Genomic DNA, 22,808 nt, shown 5'->3' with positions numbered 1-22,808 from the left:
GGACTGACGGACAGACAGAGGGGGAGGAGGAGATGGACACAGAAAGGGAAGATGAGAAGATGTAGAAGGTGTGAGGTGAAGAGATGTACATGGAAAGAAAAAGAGGAGGCGATGGGCTGAGAGAAGGGGAGGAGGAGATGGATGGGAAAGGGAAGGTGAGATGTACAGTGTTAGGAGTAAAGAGATGGACAAAGAAAGGAGAGGGAAGTCAATAGAGGGGGGAGGGAGCGAGAAAAAGGGGTGGGCACGGACAGAGGAGGGGGCAGCAAGATTTGGAGTGATGTAACTGAAATAAACGCAGGGTACTCGTCTAGTCACGCAATACGTTATGACTGGTCTTGTTTCATGTGTTTGGGGCTCTGCATCAACCTCTGCTTGAGTTTCTCTAGACGTTTGTACACGTATTTTAGATGGACACATTTACAGTTTCTGGATTTACGTTAAAAGATGTAGCAAGAGTGATCTAAGGGATATTCAATTTGTCGCTCTACAAAATTTTTCTGAGACTGTCCCGGCGTTTTCCTCATCAGAGGGTGTGCTATCGATTTCATGTCGCAGTTCACTTTATTGGAATATCCGTGTTAGGTAGGGCATGTCCAGTTACAATTTCAGTGAAACAGGCAAACAGAACTTGGTCTTTAAAATGTTTGGGGTCATCGAAACTGCGAAGTCAAGTACTTAGCCCACATCAATCACAGAAACAAAGAAATCGAATAAGTCACTAAGGTTATGTGGAGATATTAAGTCAATATTTAATGTTAAGTTAATGACTCATTCACGTCAGACCTCCCCCCCCCCCCCCCCCCGACGAAAATAATTGATGATTGCTGTCGAAATTAGCTGCAGCGGAGCGTTCCTCGAAAATACACTGGTATGCAAAAACCAGGACGAGAATATCTTGTATGACGTCTCACTGCCAAGTAACATAGCTGGATGAAACTTGGACCGTACGTGGAACGAACTGATGCACTACAGTTCGGCCGGCCGGAGTGACCGAGCGGTTCTAGGCGCTACAGTCTGGTACCGCGCGACCGCTACGGGCGCAGGTTCGAATCCTGCATGGATGTGTGTAATGTCCTTAAGTTAGTTAGGTTTAAGTAGTTCTAAGTTCTAGGGGACTGATGACCTCAAAAGTTAAGTCCCATAGTGCTCCGAGCCATTTTTGAACTACAGTTCGGCAGCGCTAGACACACCGTTAAATGGTGAGAGCTTGAACGCGTAGTTCACGTAGTATACTATCTGACGTTATTGTTTTGATGGTCCAGATGTCCAGATATTGTGGTGCGAGAAGACATGATGTTGCATGAACGAACTGACCTCCAAATCTTTGAACACGGCACTCTTGCTGGTCAACGTTACTGTGACACTGTACTCTTTCTCATGTGCGTCTTTTCAGGGGTGCATTCGGCCCTGGTTTCATTTTGACAGCTGAGAGTGCGCTATCGCATCGAACCGCGCAGGTGGAGGAACCGGAGGGGAGAGCTATTGCGGCACGTCTACATGCGGCAATGACCATCGAGCAGTTATCAACCCCGTCGGTGGAGGAATGGAACTCCTTATCAGCCGTCTGGCCAGCATGGTGCTTTGCCAGCTACGTGTCGACACATGCAAAAATAAAGGCCGCTGCTCAGAAGTTCATATGACGTATAAGGCGGGTAAATTATGTCCCACTCGCACCAAATTTCACAAGAATTCTGCCTATCCATAGTAGACGTCTCACACGATCTGAAAGTCGACACAACCCCTCTTACCCACATTTCCACACCCTCAGTTCTTTTGACGCCGCTGCGACGGAAGTAAATGTCGAGACACCCAGTCTTAAAATCGTTCGGTTGTCATACGAGTGGCCACTGAAGACATTACGGTCACGCTGACGCCCAGAGTCGGCATGAAGGTACAGGGCTGGCGTAATGGGCGTCAATGAAGCCGTTCCTCTCCATAGGGCACTGATTTGCGCACATTTCGCTGTCGAATACATTTCACAGTGCGATGAGCAGTAGGAACACTTTCTTCATATTCTTTGACACTGCTGACGCCCTCCGGCCTTTCAACCCTTCTCTAAGGACATTGCAGGGCTGCATCCATGCCGAACGTTATCGTACCCATTTCGAGCGCAGCGCGACAACCATTTTTTTATAGTGTACGGGTTCGAACCACTGTGGATCGTTCAAAACCATTTGACGAAATTTAAAGGTGATCCAGAGCAATTAAGGGTGATTACGCTTTTTTCAGCTCTCTTCCTTCGTGCCCTGTGGCGTGATCACAGGGGGATGTCAAACTGACGCCTGCGTGGATATAACGAGAAAGGGCACCCTTAAGACCACTTGCCTCCCCAGCCTCCCTCCCCCCTCCCCCTCCCGTCGAAACCTTCACTAGTACCAACCCACACTTATTGATAATTTTAAAAATGAGAGTACCAGGCTCCTGCAGGCAGGCTACGCTGCTGCTCTTTCGCCACTGCAAGGCTGCTCTTGCACCCGATGGCAGGCCACCATGGATCCGCAGTTTGAGGGGTTGCCGGTCTGGTAGCGCCTAGGATGTCGTCACGGGTTCTGTCTGTATAGGCACATTTTCTTTTTTTAAAATTCTCGATGAAGACTGCCACCGACAGCTTACTGAACAGAGGTGTTTTATTCGTGCATATTCCAGTGTCGCAGTGGTACAGGAGGGCACAAAACAGGAGCTCTTAAAAACCATAACCTCCCTTAGTTGCTGTATCTCATGTTCACATTTCGTTGAATGACTTTGAAATGTTATATTGGTTCCACCCTGTACCCGAGAGCAATAATTGTGTTCGTGCTGCCCTCCAAAAGGGTTCGATCACGTTCGATGGGGATGAAACGCCGGAGCGTATCAGTAGTGTCATAGGTTGTGAATAACGTCTTCCTGTCGCCCATCGCCCTGCGAACTGTCGTTTCCGACCACGAAATGTGTGGGAATCGACGCCCTAGGAAAACGGATGGTTTCATTGACGCCCTTTATGCCACCTCCTTCAGCCTTTTCGTGTCCAATGTAGGGGCGGTCTGTCTGGATCGTTTCCTTCGGCCACTATAAGAAAACAGCGTGGTTTCAACACTGGAAGGCGCAGTTTTGTAGTCCACTGCAGAGGCCTCAAAAGAGGGTGTGAAAAATGAGTATTAGGGGATACGATGACTTTCTGATCGTTTGATACGTCCACGCGGTGACTGGACAGAATTAGCGTGAAATTTGCTGCCAATGTGACATCACTGACCTACCTTAAATGTCACTTGAGCTTCTGAGCTGTGGCCTTTCTCGCAAGCGTCGATACGTTGCTATCTGAAGCGTTGGCAAGTCCAAGAATGACGCTGCAGGGCGTAACACTTTCGTTCAATTACAGTGGAAGGCTGTAGGCACTTTTGACACAAATGTGAAACTTAAGCATCAGAACGAGTGGAAATTTCCGGGTTTCGAAAAAGTGATCGTTTATTTCTGTTGCGCAGTGTAGTTGAAATGGTACAAAAATCGTAGAGCTAGAAAAGATAGATGCAACTCCAGAAGCGGGCTGGTTTGAAAGCTCTAGTTCTCAGTGCCGCCTCCTCGGAATCCTCTACGAATTGATTGGCAACTACGGGCAATAAAGAGCTATCCACAGATACTACGTCACTCTTTTCAAAAATATTGCCGTTAAATTAAGAACACATGACAAAGTTTCACTTACTGCTTATCCAGATTTTCACTCATCAGATTGAGGGACCCTTTCAGAGAGGCCTACGTAAATGGAGATACTACATCAAAATTCACAACGAAATCCGAGGAATGCTGACTCAAAGGTTTCAACGTCCAATAAAATCCAACGATTTGGAGTACGGTGTCCACAGCTGCTAACAAATGGACGAATAACAGATATTAAGTACTTCATCGGATTAAAAGCGGGTATACGCATATTAATACGAAACGTAAGGGAAATAAGGCAAGATGGGTCCCACTTTTGCGTCGGACTCGGTCGCCAAAGGGTAAATCTATCCTGAACAGAGAGAAGCTGTTCCTTTCCTCAAGAGTGCTGATGACATACTTTTTACAGGATGACAAGGGGAATGCTAGGGTGTTTTTAAACGAGATGATTAGTCCATAAATTGGATTTACCACTCAAGGACGCACCTTACAGAAAATTACCTATGGACGCCATGGTAAGGGTTAAACGCAAGATTCTATTCCTTTGAAAACGAGTCCGTTGTCGATAAACTTGATAACGAAAATATCCCGGTGCTGTCGTTCTGCCAAGGATATAAGGTCTGCAAACGATCATAAAGAAATGGTATCATGTTTGTGGAAACGCCTTTCTTGGCGGATATGAGCTTCGTTATACGATTAAAAGTAATGAATTCAACGCTTACACAGTCTTCAATGTGTTTATTCCACCCATCCCCAATATTTGTTGCATAATGTAGACGTTTCGTAATATATACGTACTATGCGCACTGTCCAGTATTTCAGCGCGAGAAAAATTTGTGTGACGTGCAACAAACTTTACACATTATTTCGAACCCGTACGAAACATTTCCCCGCTGACAATCCGCACAAAATGATGAAAGGAGAAAAAGTTAATTGTTTACATTGTAGCTGTTCATGCAGTAAAACACCGCATCAGGCTTGACGTCATGGCATTTATATTTATTGCTTCTTTCCTAATAACTCTATTCCAAACACATTTATCAGTATCCACATATGTTGCTGAATGTACTTACACAATTGTTTCATTGTAGGACATATTGTTCAGGAGATATGAAGGGTTGAGGAGAGGGGCAGAGAAAGGGGGTATAGTAGTTCGTGTGGCCCACCTATAACCTGACGAAATATGTAACATCTGTTCTTCGACCATTTGTTGGCATGTGTGAACACAGCACCTCTAATTCGATGGATTTTATTCGACTGCTGAAACCTTTGTGGCTGCATCCCTCGGATTTCTTGCGAGTTTTGATGCGGTATCTCTATTTAAATGAGTCCCTCTGAAAGTTTCCTTGGGTTTGCTTAGAGAGAAACTGCATGAGGAGCTGTTGAAGCTTTGTCGTCATGTGCTGAGATTCTCGTGCGTTTCATGTAATGGCAATATTTTTGAACTGAATGACGAGTGGCTGTGAGTAGCCATTTATCGCCCATAGTTGCCAATTTATTCACGGGGACGTCATGGATAGGGCACTGAGGATTTCAGCGTGCTTCTGGTGTTATTTTAACGACATGTTTCTTTTGTGGTCCCATGGACGTGATGCTCTTAGCATATTTATGGACCACTTCGGTTATCTTCGTCCTAGCATTAAATTTATAATGAAGGTTGAAATTGAAGAGAAGCTTACATTTTTGAAGGTTATATACTTATTTAATCGTATGGCTAGGGCACCCGTCAGGTAGGCCGTTCGCCGGGTGCCGGTCTTTCAATTTGACGCCACTTCGGCGACCTGCAGTCGATGAAGATGATAGGGTGGTGATGAGGACGGCACAACACCCAGTCCCTGGGCGGAGAAAATTCCCCGACCCAGCCGGGAATCGAACCCGAACCCAGAGGATTGACAATTCGTCACGCTGACCATTCAGCTACCGGGGGCGGACATTTTTGAAGGTAATGACTTATATAAAACGTTATGGTACTCTGGAACATAGTGTTACCGGAACAGGACACTAAGCGATGTATATCTGCATGTAAAGAGTTGCCATCCATCCTATCCAACACAGTGGCATCCTTGAACCTCTCGTATGCAAAACATACGGTATGTCTGACGCAGGTACTTGCACACTTGGCGTCTGTGTTGCAGGAAAACAGGTACTCCGAGAAAGTCTTAACATCATTTTGTCAGTGTCCAGTCTATGTTGCATTCATTCGCAGGTGAAGATGGAAGAATTTGCCTTTGTGTACATTTTATTATTTATGACATCTCTTAGATGACTTGTAGTCTCGGAAATGTAATTTGTGTCTGTACTTCTGAAAATAGATGGAAGTTAGTCAACTAAATGCATTCATTGATACAATACAGAAAATACAAGAGTGGGACGCCGTCACAAGAGGTTACAACAGCCTGAAAAATCGGGGGTTGTGGAATATTTTTTTAACGAGGGACATGGTTTGAAATTTGACGAGACCTTGTGATAGTTGCCGGTATGTCCGGTTTTTCGGAAAATGTTTGTAAGAAGTCAGTTGAAATTAGGTTCACAGACAATTTTATGAGAAAAAACAAGGGTTTTCCTGCTGGAAGGGCCCAACATATCGTTGGTGCCACAAGTCTGGTCTTCGCGGCAGCTCTTGTGGTGGGGGACGCATGCACGTCGGGTACAGGTCCAGGCTTGGTATCAGTTTTGAGCAGAACGTCTCAGCAGCAGCGTCTCTCACAAAGATGGGGCACAGATAGACAGCCGAAATATCAGGATACGGAAACAAATATCTTTCTCTCTCTTTCCTGTGCTTTGTCATCACAATACAGGGTGTCTATAAATTAGTTATACAAAGGGACCTTACGTCGTGGAAAATGTAAATAACTTAAAGAAGTGTTTGACTGATATTATCGCGTACACAAGGTTTACAAGGAAAGTGCATTGACGGAGCTGTCGTTTGTGAAAACGTTTCCGACATGATTATGACCGCAAGCGGAATGATAGTCGGAGCTAGACATGTGGGAACTCGTTAGTGAATCAGTAACCCGAGAATATTAAATTTCGTGCACTACCTCTCACCAAGGACAACGCAGTGGCCGGACGCTATTCACTTACCGACCGAGGGCAGCGGCGTTTGCATAGAGTTGTCAGTGCTAACACACAAGCAACACTGCCTGAAATAACCGCGAAATTCAATTTGGGATATAAGATGAAAGTACTCATCAGGACGATGCGGCGAAATCTGGCGTTAATAGGCTATGGCAGCAGACGACCGAAGCAAGACATCGCGTGCAGCGCCTCCCCTGGCCTCCTGACCATATCGGTTAGACCCTACTCGAGTGGAAAACCGTGGCCTGGTGACGTGAATCACGAATTCGGTTGATAAAAGCTGATGGTAGGGTTCGAGTGTGACGCAGACCCCACGAAGACGTGGACCCAAGTTTTCAACAAGGTACAACGAAAGCTGCTGGTGGCTCCATAGTGCAATGGACTCGGTCCTCTGGTCCAAGTGAGGTAATCATTGATTATAAATCAATTACAGGATGAACGCATACCTACCTCAGTTGCACAAAATTATTGTCATTGACCATGTTTTGGACTGCACTAACGCAGTCTTCATCAGAATAAAAAATGACACACCATGGGAGAAACATCTGAGCGAAAGTGCTCTCGTCAAAATTTTTTTGCTCATATGTTTTTCTCCCATGGTGTAATTACACGTAATCCCATATAATTTTTTATTCTGATGAAGACAGCCTTAGTACAGTCGAAACCATGGTCAATTTGACAATAATTTCGTGCAACCGAAGTGGCTGTACATATGTGCTGTAATTACATAACGTATGATTGCTGGATCTCAGCCAATAAGAATTTCAAAAATTGCATGATTATAAATGGTTATCATTGGCTATTCGGAGACCATTTGCTGCCATTCATGGACTTGATATTTCCAAGTAAGGATGAAATTATTATGGATGATAACGCGCCATGTCATCAGGTCAAAATTATTCGCAATTGATTTCAAGAACATTCTGGACAATTCGAGCGAATGGTTTGGCCATTCAGATCGCTCGACATGAATTACATCGAACATTTATGGGACATAACCGAGAAGTCAGTTCGTGCACAAAATCCTGTACCGGCAACAATTTCGCAGTTATGGACGGCTATAGAGACAGCATGGCTCGGTATTTCTGCAGAGGGCTTCCAACGATCTGTTGACTCTGTGCCACGTTCACTTGCGGCACTACGTTTGGTAACAGGAGGTTCAACACGATGTTAGGAGGTATCTCATTATTTCTATCACCTCAGCGTATCTTCCAGTTTTATTCCGGCCTAACACTTTTAGTTTCCGACGTTCCGACGCCCATCATGGGGTAGTATAACGGTGTAGAGCCTGCAGTCTTGTTTATGGTTTGATGAATAAAGACCCGCTACTACAATTCAGAGACAATTCAGGACTAAATATCGCTAGCCACCACCTCAAACGCAAATTGTTGTTGATTGGTACAATAGTTTCACAAAACCTGCCTGTGTATCACAGAAGAAGCCACGTCAGCGTCGCTATCATTCTCTGACGTAGAAATTGGAAAAGGTCGGCAGCCTCACATTTGTTGTCCTCGTAAATCAAAGAGACGTGAATATGCCTGTCACTACAGTGTGGAAGCTATTATAGAAACGTCTGTCATACAGACCCTACAAATTGGAACTGTCGCAGCCTTCAAGAGAAATTGAAAACCAAAACAAGCTGAGTTTTTTGTAGATGTGTTCAATAAAATTAGTGAAGACTATTTTTGCAACAGAATTGTGTTCAGTGACGAAACCACCTTCCATGCTTGCGGTAAAATGAATCGGAATTATGTTCTAATACGGGGATCGCCTAAGGTAAATATTCTTTGCGTTGTAAGCTGCAACAAGATTTACAGCCCCTTCTTTTTTTGCCGAGTCAACGGTAACTGGCATATAGTACGTGGATATACTTGAACATCATCTGATGCCTCAATTACCGCAGGTTATCGGCAAAGAATGTATTTTCCAGTAAGATTCCGCTACATCATATTATCATCGTGAAGTTGTCTCGTATATCCGTCGAAGGTGCCGACTTTGAATGGACATGGTAGTACAATATCACGGCCACCACCATCACCTGATTTAGTCCCAATGTACTTCTGTGTATGGTGTTACATTAAAGACAGAGTGTTTGTTCATTCGCTTCCGGGAAGCGTCGACGAGTTTTGCCAACATTTACAACAAGCAGTTGCCACCATACAGCAAGACTTGCTTCATAGGATTTGTCTGGAAACTGCTTACTGATGGTACATTTGTCGTATTATAAAAGACATCTACACTGAACATTTGTAAATAAATCTTATTTACCTTTTTCTCAATTAAAGACAGCTTTCGTATCATTAATTTCTAAACTCCTTGTATTTAACTGTCAACTTGCGGAGTTTGTGGTTATTTGACAGACTTTCATAACAACGAAATTCCAGTACTGTTCTCAGCGCTTATAAAATGGTTCAAATGGCTCTGAGCACTATGGGACTCAACTGCTGTGGTCATAAGTCCCCTAGAACTCAGAACTACTTACACTTAACTAACCTAAGGACAGCACACAACACCCAGCCATCACGAGGCAGAGAAAATCCCTGACCCCGCCGGGAATCGAACCCGGGAACCCGGGCGTGGGAAGCGAGAACGCTACCGCACGATCACGAGATGCGGGCTCAGCGCTTACAGTTCCGTCGGAAAGTCGTTGCGCACTTCTCGAACTGTAACTAGTTCCTCGGGTTCGGTGGCGAAGCTGGTGAGATGAGAAACTTGGCGCCAAAGTGCTGCGCCTTGCTGAAGGTACTGCGGGCTTCGCAGTAGTGAATAAATGATTAGCGGCCGGCGACATCCGGTGGCTACTACGGACGGCCATTACGGGAGTAGCCGCAGCGCGGCGCCACTGTCTTACAACCGCTGCCAACGTCAGCGCAAAGTTGCTGAGGACGGCAGACAGGGTAGGGTCACAACTGTCAGACTCCTACCCAAATGACAACTTGTGGGCGTGGATGGAGTAGTCCAGAAATGTTCTAAAATGGTTACGTTCTCTGCTCCTCGAGATTTCATCGTCGATATGTGCTTCTCTTTTCCTGTCACTGTTCTTAAACTTTCAAGGGCTCATTTCTTGAACTTCATTCCTTATCTGCTTGTCGTACATATTTAGACCTCATATTACTATTTTGTTCCTCCGCCTCACTCATCTCCTCTCCCTCCAGCTCAACTCCCGTCGCTCCGCCATTTTTGTCTCCCTTGACCTGGAAAAGGCCTATGACCGTGTCTGGCATCCCGGTCTCCTGTTTAAACTCCACACCTACGCCCTTCCTATCAACTACATCCGTCTGGTGGCCTCCTTCCTCTCCCACCGCCCCTCCTATGTTACCATCCATAATGCCAATTCCCACACCTTCTACCCCTCTGCAGGTGTACCCCAGGGCTCTGTCCTCTCCCCTCTCCTCTACCTCCTGTACACGGCAGATATGCCCCAACCCCCCCCCCTCCAGTACACCTCTTGCAATATGCTGATGACACCGCATTCCTCGTCCTCGCTCCTACCCTCCAACGGTCCCAACGCCTTCTCGAGAATCACCTTGACCTTTTTGCTGCATGGTGTAACCAGTGGCTCCTGAAACTCAACCCTTCCAAGACCCAGGCCATCATCGGAGGTCGTACCACTCGCTCCTTCCGGCTCCTGGATTTCTCCCTTACTGTCTGTGCCTGTCCTGTCCGCCTCACCCCCACCCTCACCTACCTAGGCCTCGCCATGGACCGTCACCTCACCTGGATCCCTCATCTCCGCTCCATCCAATCCAAAGCCCACAACCGCCTCCGACTCCTCAAACTCCTCTCCGGCCGGAAATGGGGGTTGCACCCCTCTACCATCCTCCACACCTACAAATCCTTAATCCGTCCCATCCTCTGTTATGCCAGTCCTGCCTGGATATCTGTCCCCCCCAAATTCTATAAGTCCCTCCAGATCCTTGAGCGTCATGCTCTCCGCCTCGCCTTCCGTATACGCCTCCCGTCCCCCACGCGGATCCTCTATGATCTCATTCCTTTCCCCCATCTGCTCCTATTCCTCGAACATATCCGCATCCTCTACACCTCATGCCGTCTTGAACCCCCTCACCCCCTGGTTGCTCCTCTCCTCTTCGATCCCCGCCCCCTGCCACGTCTTCACCGTTGTGTCCCCCCTGCCCTCCATCTCTACACCCTACATCTCCTTTCCCAAGGTGGCTTCCATCAACTCCCCCTCCCAGATGATGCCCTCTCTCCCTCCATTTATCCCTCCTATCAACTCTGATCCTCACTCCCCCTCCTTTCCTCTGTCCTTTTCCCGGGCTCCCTCCCCCCCCTTCCATCCTCTTTCTTCCACACCTCCCCTCTCTTTGCCCACTTCTCTCCCCCGAGTCCTTTTACATTTCCCTCCTCTGCCTCCTCTCATTCCGTCTCGCATCTGCCCTTCTCCCCCTTTCTTAGTCCTCTCCCTCCTTGGTCTCCCCCCCTTTTCGTTTTTTCCTCTCCTCCCTCCTTGTTTTTCCCTCTACTCCAGGTCCCCCCCCATCTGCCTTGGATCGGGAGTGCCATATTTGTGCCGCCTTTTACGTGCAGTGTTTTACAGTTTGTTTTTCCAGTGAGTGCTCCGTGTTGTGTCTTTTGGGAAGTGTTGCGAACAGCCATCATACTGTCGCTGGGTGTGCATTTTTTTATCTCTTGCGAACAGAAACCAGACTGAAACTTCCTGGCAGATTAAAACTGTGTGCTCGACCGAGACTCGAACTCGGGACCTTTGCCTTTCGCGGGCAAGTGCTCTACCAACTGAGCTACCGAAGCACGACTCACGCCCGGTACTCACAGCTTTACTTCTGCCAGTACCTCGTCTTCTACCTTCCAAACTTTACAGAAGCAGGAGAGCTTCTGTAACTGTAACCAACTGTAACCAACTGAGCTACCGAAGCACGACTCACGCCCGGTACTCACAGCTTTACTTCTGCCAGTACCTCGTCTTCTACCTTCCAAACTTTACAGAAGCAGGAGAGCTTCCGTAAAGTTTGGAAGGTAGGAGACGAGGTACTGGCAGAAGTAAAGCTGTGAGTACCGGGTGTGAGTCGTGCTTTGGTAGCTCAGTTGGTAGAGCACTTGCCCGCGAAAGGCAAAGGTCCCGAGTTCGAGTCTCGGTCGGGCACACAGTTTTAATCTGCCAGGAAGTTTCATATCAGCGCACACTCCGCTGCAGAGTGAAAATCTCATTCTGGAGAAACCAGACTGTCGCCATGTTTTTAATTGTGTGTCTTCTATGTTACTTGTCTGATTCCTGTGTATTTTATCAACATTGCCAACCCCTTTTGCTTTCTGTTTTACCTTTCCGCATTTTTACGCCATTTTTCACTTTAAATCACCATTTTATCGCCTGTTTTTCCTTGTTTCTTTCTTCTTCCTTTTTTAAACAAAAGTCTGTAGGCTGTAGAGCAGCGTAGTAAGCTGCTGCCAGCCCGCCCCCTTCGGGGGGGAATTGAAAATCAATAAAGAAAAAAGAAAAAAAAACACTATTTTGTCAGCTTCCAGTTTATGTTATATTCATTTACAGATGAAGCTGAAAGAATTACTGGATGTATTTCCTCTTGTGTACATTATATCACTTCTGAAATCTCTTAGATGATTTACAGTAATTTGTGTCTGTATTTCTGGAGATAGTTGGATTTTAGCTAACGAAATACATGTCATGATACAATACAGAAAATGCAATTTTCTCTTTTACATTGGTCATGGCAAGTGCTCTATGTCCAGAAATCAGCGTTAGTTGCGCCTCGAAACATAGCGAATGGAAAGTTGTAACAATGATCTCACAACATTGTTTTTTATAAATTCCACGATCTTACAATAACAGTACCTGTTCCTAGATACAAAGATATGTTTGGCTGGAATGTAGAACACTCGCATGTACGTATACCCTCTCCTTTGAACCTGCTCTTTTGCACCGTGGCGATACAGAGATGTGGACCAGTTAGTGTAATGAGAGACAACATTGCAAGATAAGGAATGAAATATGAAGGAACTTAATAATATAGAATGATGGCTGTATCTGCTGTCTTGTGTTGATATTTGTATCCTGAAAAACAAAATAGTACAAAAGGAAAATTGAAGAAAGCGCTTAGAACTATGCAAGGCGTAATTGATGAGACATTAGTACGCTACTTTATAATCTAGGCAAATGACGAATGTTGAAAATCGTGCCAACGGTTCTGAAGTAAATTACGGGATAAGAGAGAATGGATCAACAACGTTTAGTCGTCCGTGACGCTCATGAGGAGCCTGCGGAGTCAGCAAAAGCAGATAGTATTAGGGACAGCTGCAGTAACAATTTGAGTTACTAAATACATGTCACCGTATAAATTAGAGATTCAATTTTTAATAACTGGTTTCACATTACAGAGATCAGTATTTGCTCTATTTAGCTTACAACGTGTTATCAGCAGCACGTTAGGTGGCTTGGGGAAGAAATAGACGATAGTAGTTCCTGTTCGGAAGTTTTCTATAACGATGATTCAGAAGTAAGACACCTTCTCCCCATCAAACTTTAGTTTCTATATACACTATCTAACCAAAAGCCGCCGGCCGCTGTGGCCGAACGGTTCTAGGCGCTTCAGTTCGGAACCGCGCTGCTGCTACGGTCACAGGTTCGAATCCTGCCTCGGGTATGGATGAGTGTGATGTCCTTACGTTAGTTAGGTTTAAGTAATTCTAAATCTAGGGGACTGATGACCTCATATGTTAAGTTCCATAGTGCTCAGAGACATTTGAACCATTTTTTTATCAAAAGTATCTGGATACCTATTAGTGGACATTAGTGCGTCTTCTTCTAGCCTTTATGGCACTTGAACTTTGACATGGACACTTTTAATGAGCTGTCTGGATGTCTGCGAGGGTTGGTAGCCCATTCTTCCTCAACGACCCAAAAAAGAGAAGCAGTGATGTTGGATGCTGGGGTCGGGAGGAAGTCACGTTCTATCTCATCCCGAAGGTTCCAGTGTGTTTAAATCGGGACTCTGGGCAAGCTAGTCCACTTCAGAAATGTGTTTCCTGAAGGGTGCATTGTCTTGCTCCTACACAAGCACTGATGTTGAATGCTGGGGTCTAGAGGGAAGTCACGCTGTAACTCATCGTGAAGGTTCCGGTTTGTTTAGGTCTTTACTTTGGTAAAGCTTGTCCATTTCTGGAATGTGCTTTCGACTCCTCCACTGATATTATGCAAAGACACTCCACAGTGCACGACGGTTAATGTCCGTCAACACATAAACTCAACCTGGCTTGGGTTTAGCTGCAGCTGTTCCTTAGCTTTTCCGCATTAAAAACACTTTGTGACGGTACAAACCCCCGTTACTAGATGCAAGGATTGCTTTGTGGAGAGCGAGCACGCGACGTGGTGCGCCATTCATGGAAGCGCGTGGCGCGCCTGCGCTAGATTTGCAACGGTCGTTGGGATGTCTCCATCGCTGGGCGGCCACATGGCCGCCACCTTGGGACATTTTTTGGTTTTTCTCACATTACGCGAAAACTATGTAACTTACGGTGAAGAGCATGTGGCAGTGGATTATGGTCAGTAATATGAATGAGCCTTCTGAAAGATCGATCTTTATTTTATGTCACGAGATGTAGAACTTATAGTAATTTGAAAATTGTTTAATAACACGAATACTGGAAGGTGAATAAAAATAGTAAATAACAACTTACAGGGATGAGCGAGCGCTCGTTAAAAACGTCTCGTCACAGTGGGTCGAGAGCTGCAGCCATATGTTAAGATTCATAAATAATTAAGCTCATAAAGAGCAATAAACAAAGTTTCACGGGAAATTGTTTATAAAATTCAGTAGAAAATTCATGACGTAAAGAACGGCACTATATAATATTTTGGGTGGCGTCACACGTATTTTAAACTAGTTAAGTTACACTATACACTTAACTTTCAATAGTTTTCAGTGTTTGCAAATTATTATTAACATTTATCGCCCATAATTAATTATTATATATATGAATATTTTGAGCAGTGCACTGTGTAGAACGCTATACATTACTTCTAAAAACAGTGATATATGTAGTTCTATGTTAAAACATTGCAGCACAGACGTAAACAATGAAATTTGCGCTAAGTGACGAAATTTCGCAAACACTAAAACTTCATTTACGGGCGATAGAGTAATCATAGAAATTAATGTAACATAGTAAATAAGATCCACTTTTTAACGCTGTTCCGATGGTGTACTTATTTCTGTTGACGGATGTATGTGTCAAAATTTGTAACCTTAACTGGTGAGATTGGTACTTGCATAACCCGTGGGGGGGGGGGGGGGGGGGGTTACAGAGGTCAGTCATTGTGAGTCGCTCGGCAGTCGGTTAGCCGGTGGGTGGTCCATGTCGTCGTTTGAGTAAGAATTTTTCGCACCGATTTTTTTCGATTAAGAGTATTGTTTAATAGTGCAAGTGTGCAAGCATACACTTGGTGACCTGGAAGTGCTACCATTATTTGTGTGAGTACGAATTACGAGGTATACATCGGCGTAAGTGAACATGTGGCGATCTGTGATTTCGCGCCAAAACTGCTAGAACAAAGAGGACAGTGGGACTTGTGGTCCTGTTCGACTTGGTTGAGTAACTTTCGATTGTAGGAGCCTACATTACTGCTATCGGGGGATCAAAGTCAAATTATTATTAAAGTAAAAGTGTAAACCGTCTCACCAGGGCTAACTTCATTGTGTGAAAGAAAAGGACGACGGCAATAAATAGTGATGATAAAAACTTAAGTGAACTGTGCCGTGAAAAATGATTTTGCTATAATAATCGCCTAATTTTGTTCCCTAGCATAAACTGTACCCATGTCTGAGTGAATATTAATTCAAAAACTATAACCAATGCACGGGTGTGGAACTTTGTACTAATGCACCAAGTGTGGAAATCATCCCCTGAGACTTAAGTGAGAGCCAAAATTTGCACTAACTTTTTTTAACGAACATTTGCATATGCACATTCGTGTGAACTCTGCAAATGCACTTATTTTCCGCCCCGTCGCAACATCGCCAGCATATCTTGACATATCTTGACTATCCATCGTAGTGTATCTTGAGAACGCAGCCGTATATGATCAGCAATTAAATAATTAAAAGAGCCTCTCGCTGCAAGGAATTTTTTTTCTTTTTACTCAGTTATTTGCTAAATGTATTCCAACGTCTGTCTTTAGCTAAAGATTTTACCCTCTGCAGCTACATTTAGTACCATGGAAGTTATTCCCTGACCTCTTAACACATGTCCTACGATCCTCTTCCTTCTTCCTGACAGTATTTTGCACATATTCCTTTCTTCTCCGTTCTGAGCAGAACCTCCTCATTCCTTCTCTCATCACTCCATCTAATTTTCAACATTCGTCTGTAACACCACATCTTCAGTCCATCGATTCTCGTCTGTTCCAGTTTTCCTCCAGTTCATGTTTCACAACCATGCAGTATTGTGCTGCAAACATACATCCCCAGGTATTTCTTCGCCAAATTAAGTCCTATGTTTTATACTAGTGACTTCTCTTGCTCACGAATACAAATTTTGCCAGAGCTAGTATGCTTCTGATCTCCTCCTTTCTCCGTCCATCATTGGTTATTTTGCAGCCTAGATAGTAAAACACCATCACTGGTTATTCTGCAGCCGAGATAGTAAAATTCCTTAACTTCATCTACTTCGTGATCAGCACTCTTGATGTCAAGTTTCTCGCCGTTCCCATTTGTGCTACTTCTCATTACTTGTGTCTTCCTTCGAATTACTCTCGACCCATATGCTGTCCTAATCAGACAGTTAATTTCATTCAGCAGAATATGCAATTCTTCTTCACCTTCAGTGAGTATATCAATGTCATCAGCATATATCCTTACTGATATCCTTTCACCGTGAATTTTAATTTCACTCCTGAACCTTTCTTTTATTTCCATAATTTCTTCTTGGATCAAACTGATCTGTATCGACGACTACATCCCTGTATTACACTTTTTTAAATCAGAGCCCTTCGTTCTTGGTCTTCTACTGCTATTGTTATCTCATGGCTCTTGTAAATGTATATTACCCTTCTACCCCTGCAGCTAACTCCTATTTTCCTCACAATTTCGAACATCTTGCACCATTTTACACTGTCATACGCTTTTCAAGGTCGATAAATTTTATGAACTTGTCTTGAATTTCTATACTTTTGCTTCCGTTATCAACCGCAGCGTCAGACTTGCTTCACTCGTGCCTTTACCTTTTCTAAAGCCAAACTGATCCCCAGCTAAGATCCTCAATTTTCTTTTCCATTCTTCTGTATATTATTCTGGTCAGCAACTTGTATGCATGAGCTCTTAAGCTGATTACGCAATAATTCTTCCACTTGTCAGCTCTTGCAGCCTTCGGAACTGTGTTGATTATATTCGTCCGTAATTCTAATGGTATATCGCCAGACACATACATTCTACACACCAACGTGAATAGTCGTTTTGTTGCCACTTCCCCCAAACCATTTTAGCAATTATGATGGAATGTTATCTAGCCTCTCTGCCTTAATTGTTCAGAATTCTCCCAGAGATATTTTAAATTCTGTTTCTACTAAAATCACCTCTGTCTTCTAAACGACTCCTATTTGTTCTTCTATTACATCGGACAAATCTTACCCTCATATAGACCTTCAATATACGAGTACGCTTTCCACCTATGCGCTCTCTCCTCTGTAGTGAACAGTGGAATTCCCGTTACACTCTTAATGTTGCTATCCTTGCTTTTATTTTCACCGAAAGTTGTTTTGATTTTTCTACATGCTGAGTCTGTCCATCCGACAGTCATTTCACTTTCCGTTTCTTCATATTTTTTATGCAGCCGTTTCTTTTTGTCTTCCATGCACTCCCTATTTATTTCATTCCTCAGCGACTTGTTTTCCAGTATTCCTGAATCTCCTGACCATTTTTGTCCTTCCTTCTTTCATCGGTCAGTTGAAATATTTATTCTCTTTCCCACTATTTCCTCGTAGTTAACTTCCTTGTACCTATGTTTTTCTTTCCAAATTCTGTAATTGCCCTTTTTGGAGATGTCCATTCCCCTTCGACTGAACTGCCTACTGAACTATTCATTATTACTGTATCTGTAGCCTTAGAAAACTTCAAGCATATCTCTTCATTTACTAGTACTACAATACCCCACTTCTTTGGGTACCGATTCTTTCTGACCAGTCTCAAACTTCAACCTACTGTTCATCAATGCTACACTGTAATGTAAGTCTATATCTGCTCCTGGTTAGGCCCTAAAATACAGTATCTGTTTTCGGAATCGCTGTCTGATCATGATGTAATCTCACTGAAATTTTCCCGTAACTTCCATTTTTTTCAAGTATACCTCCTCTTATGATTCTTGAACACAATAATCTCTATTATTAGCTGAAATTTACTGCATAATCAAATAGTTTTTCTGCCCTCTCAATCCTATTACCAAACCCATATTCTCCAGTGGTTGTTTCTTCTATTCCTTCCCCTACATCTATATACCAGTCTCCCATGACTATTATACAGGGTGATCAAAAAGTCAGTATAAATTTGAAAACTGAATAAATCACGGAATACTGTAGATAGAGAGGTAAAAATTGACTCACATGCTTGGAATGACATGGGGTTTTATTAGAACCAAAAAAATACAAAAGTCCAAAAAATGTCCGACAGATGGCGCTTCATACCATTAGAATAGCAATAATTAGCATAACAAAGTAAGACAAAGCAAAGATGATGTTCTTTACAGGAAATGCTCAATATGTCCACCATCATTCCTCAACAATAGCTGTAGTCGAGGAATAATGTTGTAAACAGCATTGTAAAGCATCTCCGGAGTTATGGTGAGGCACTGGCGTCGGATGTTGTCTTTCAGCATATCTAGAGTTGTCTGTCGATTACGATACACTTGCGACTTCAGGTAACCCCAACGCCAATAATCGCACGGACTGAGGTCTTGGGACCTGGTAGGTGGAGCATGACGAAAGTGGCGGCTGAGCACACGATCATCACCAAACGACGCGCGCAAAAGATCTTTCACGCGTCTCGCAATATGGGGCGGTTCTAATAAAACCCCATGTCATTCCAAGCATGTGTGTCAGTTTTTACCTCTCTATCTACGTTATTCCGTGGTTTATTAAGTTTTCAAATTTATACTGACTTTTTGATCACCCGGTATTTTTATTTCCCGTTACGTACTGAATTACCCGTTCAGTATCCTCATATTCTTTCTCTAACTGTTTATGTCCAGCTTGCGATGTTGGCATGTGTACCTGAACTATCGTTGTCGATGTTAGGTTTGCTGTCGATTTTGATGAGAAAAATAATATCACTGAACTGTCCACAGTAACACACCCTCTGCCCTGCCTTTCTATTCATAACGAATTCTACTTCCGTAATTAGATTTTCTGCTGCTGTTACCCTACACTCTTCTGACCATAAATCCTTGTATTCTAGTCATTTCACTTCACTGAATCCTACTATATTTAGATTGAGCCTTTGCATTTCTCTTTTCAGATTGTTTAGCTTCCCTACTACATTAAAGCTGCTGACATCGCACGCCTCGTCTCGTAGAACGTTATCCTTTCGTTGGTCATTCAGTCTTTTTCTCATGGTTACCTCCTCCCTGACAGTTCTCTCCCACAAATCCGAATGGGGGACTGTTCTGGAATCTTTTGCTAACGGAGGTATCACCATGACACTTTTACAATTAGAGACCATCCTTATAATGGTAACTATGTAAACATATAATATCATTCATTCACGGTCATTCAGGCTGTCGAGACAAAAATAGCTTACATAAAACGGACCGAAGTCAGATATACGTCCTCAACATATATCTAAGGAAGAACTAATAGTTCGAAAAAACTTATAAAAAAGACAGGACATGGCAGCAACGATTTTATATGTAAGGTAAAAACACTAAACGAATGTATTTTCTGATCATAGTTACAGACCATTTTATTAACGCCATCACTTCCTTACATATTTGCAAAGCACCTGATGGAAATATGCCGAAATGAGCTCATCATGAGTGATTCATAAAATAAAAACGATTTAAAGAGCAGTATAGCTGACTGATATTTACAATAAAATAATGGATTGCTTACTTGGCATTGGTATGCGGTGAGTTGTCATAGATAACGCCAACTGACCCCATACCTAAGTAGATCATCTAGCCCCACCTCAATTTCGAAAACCCCTTAACAGCTCCCAGTTGGAAAACAACAAGGACTTCATCTTCTGTTGCTGGTGCCTCCAATGCCAATGCCCGTTCTCTGGTATCGTGAGGAATTGAGCCAATAGAGAGACTTCCTCAATGACAGCTGGTGAATCGGGGTGGCCAGCATACAATCTAACACAACGGATGTGAAGGTCGTTTCCAGTGCCGCATTGGGTGTCTTTTTGCCTGCTTTCGTCATCTGTGATGGTTCGGATCATGGCCCGGCGCTGCCTTTGCGTGTTTGCTAGAAACCGGTACATTTTCAGAGCTTCTGAAGCCATATTGCCATAAGTACAGGCTTGTACCACTATCTCTTCAAGGTGGCAATGCTTGAGAACTGTGATCTGTGCTTTGGTGCAGTTCACTATTGTACATCATTCAGGCGAAAAAGGCATAGTAGAGCAGTCCATCAACGGTTGGTAATAAACAATGATTGCTTCCTACAAGGTGCCGAGTCCGTACCGTACGTCATCAATCGGAAGAGCAGGTTTTGCGTAGGGCAACCACTATTACAACGTAGACGGGTAAGCGCTAAGGCGAAGCCGAAATGAAACCCAAGTCACCTGGATAAACTACCAACAGTCGGGAGATGCCAGCAAGGCCACATTCAGCTTCAAACACCCCTTCCGTGCCACACCCTCGAGTGTGACTGTGTAGACATATGCTACATATTCAGCAAAAGCGACTAGTCAGTTAAGTTCCTCTTACCAGCGCGCTCGTGGTATAAAATGGATCAAGGTGACTCAAATGGCTCTGAGCACTATGGGACTCAACTGCTGAGGTCATTAGTCCCCTAGAACTTAGAACTAGTTAAACCTAACTAACCTAAGGACATCACAAACATCCATGCCCGAGGCAGGATTCGAACCTGCGACCGTAGCGCCTTTAACCGCACGGCCACTTCGGCCGGCGATCAAGGTGACTGAAAGAATGTGCATTGTAGTGTGTGAAACCGGGCCGGTCGCCATGAACTTGTTCCCACGTATTCACACTTTGCAGACTGTCGCCAACCTGGATAAAGCGGCAGCTGATCTTTGCGGTGGACACCCAGCACCAGTGCGTCTTACCGCACCACGAAGAGAGATAATAGCGCTTCCAGAAAGAAGGCAGAGCGATCCCTTCGCCTCCTCGATCATGAAGGAGCGTGAAAGTTAATAATTTGAACACCACAACGAGAGTTATTCCCCTGCATCCGGATGATACTGGACATCGTCGACAGGTAACCCTTCATGGAAGAGGATCGCCACACGGTTGCTAGTATCTGATGCTTGGAAGACGAGAAGGATATATCAAAACGAGATTAAAAAAACCCTCGATGCACACTCTGTGTTTGAGGCCACTTCTAAACCCGCCGCAAGAAGTGTACTGCACAGCATTGCCAGTTATGTGGGCCTCGGATAGTGTTGACGTTGACCATAGCTAGGTAATATGCCTTCTCTGGCAGATCTGCTGTCGAGACATGGGGTCTACCAGTGGAATCCTGCCGGACCAAGCCGCATAAGAGGGCCCAAGCTGCGGCGTTCACTGTGATGAGGTATCGGGGACGGGCAAACCGATGGAAACCGCACACACGGTACTCACATGTCGTTCTGGTTCTTCTTCAACGTCGTCCGCCCAAGAAACGTAAGCAGCACCAATTTGTTTTTCAGGGGTAGAATCATCAAGATGCTGCCACGTATCGGCGACCTCCAGAGATGGCTTGTCAACAGAAGGCACAGATGGTGGAGCAGAATGCACCAGAGGCTGCGGCGGGAAGGAAGCACGCTCAACAACATGTCTCCCAAGATCCAGCCGGCCGGAGTGGCCGTGCGGTTCTAGGCGCTACAGTCTAGAGCCGAGCGACCGCTACGGCCGCAGGTTCGAATCCTGCCTCGGGCATGGATGTGTGTGATATCCTTAGGTTAGTTAGGTTTAATTAGTTCTACGTTCTAGGCGACTGATGACCTCAGAAGTTAAGTCGCATAGTGCTCAGAGCCATTTGAACCATTTATCCCAAGATCTTCCGACCGGTTCGCGGCCTCTCCTGACAATCGCCAGATGGCGTATGACTGCGTTTATTGCGTTTCACCCGTGACTCTTGCTTTTGAACGTGTTATTCTATGACTTCCAAAGCCATGCCAACCAGAACGAAAGTAAAAGATGGTACGACGCCCGCGTCGACTCCATTGCAATTGTAACGTTGCTTTTCTGTTTCTGATGGGCGTCCGAAGGTGTCGTTTTCGCCGGAAGTGGTGGAGAGGGAATCCGTAGATTCGCCGCTCCGCCAGTTTGCAGTAACGATGGCAAATCGGAAAGAATCTGGGCGGTGCGTCCGACATCTTTGCAACAGCAGCGTAGGTGAAAGGGAGTACTGTAGATATGACGAGTGCTGTGGCATTTCCTATCGGCGTCTGAATCAGGCGCCTGCGGAGGCAATCCAACAGGACGTGTCCCTCCTGGCCACCAGTCCGTACAAGTTCGCGGATGACCGTCGTGCGTCGTCACTATCGTCCTCACGCCGTCTGTCACAAATAAGAAGTAACACGCCTCTTAGTTTAGTCTGACGCACTCCATTTAAGACGTGGTAGGTCTCGAAAATCTGCCATGTTTCAGCGATGTGACGGATTATGTTGCCTTAAGGTCTAGAGGCAGATACGACCAGGTCTTCCGGTACCTCAAACCGAGGTTCTAAAAGACGCGGAGGTCGATTTCTCCGTGATCAACCGAACATCTATGACGTGGCCATCGGAGTTGTTGAGTTTCAGTCCCAGGATGCAACTTCATACAACCTCAGCGCCAACTTCATCGGTCCACAGTCTGATGTACATGACGCTGCTCGTGATGTAGAAGTGAATTCCTGCAACACCTTGAGGTGCGAGACGAAGTTCTTGCACTCAAGTCGTCCTTGTCCCGCTTGA

Source organism: Schistocerca nitens, chromosome 2 (assembly GCF_023898315.1).
Source record: "Schistocerca nitens isolate TAMUIC-IGC-003100 chromosome 2, iqSchNite1.1, whole genome shotgun sequence".
NCBI classification, from domain to species: Eukaryota; Metazoa; Arthropoda; class Insecta; order Orthoptera; family Acrididae; genus Schistocerca; species Schistocerca nitens.
This window is presented reverse-complemented; position numbering follows the sequence as displayed.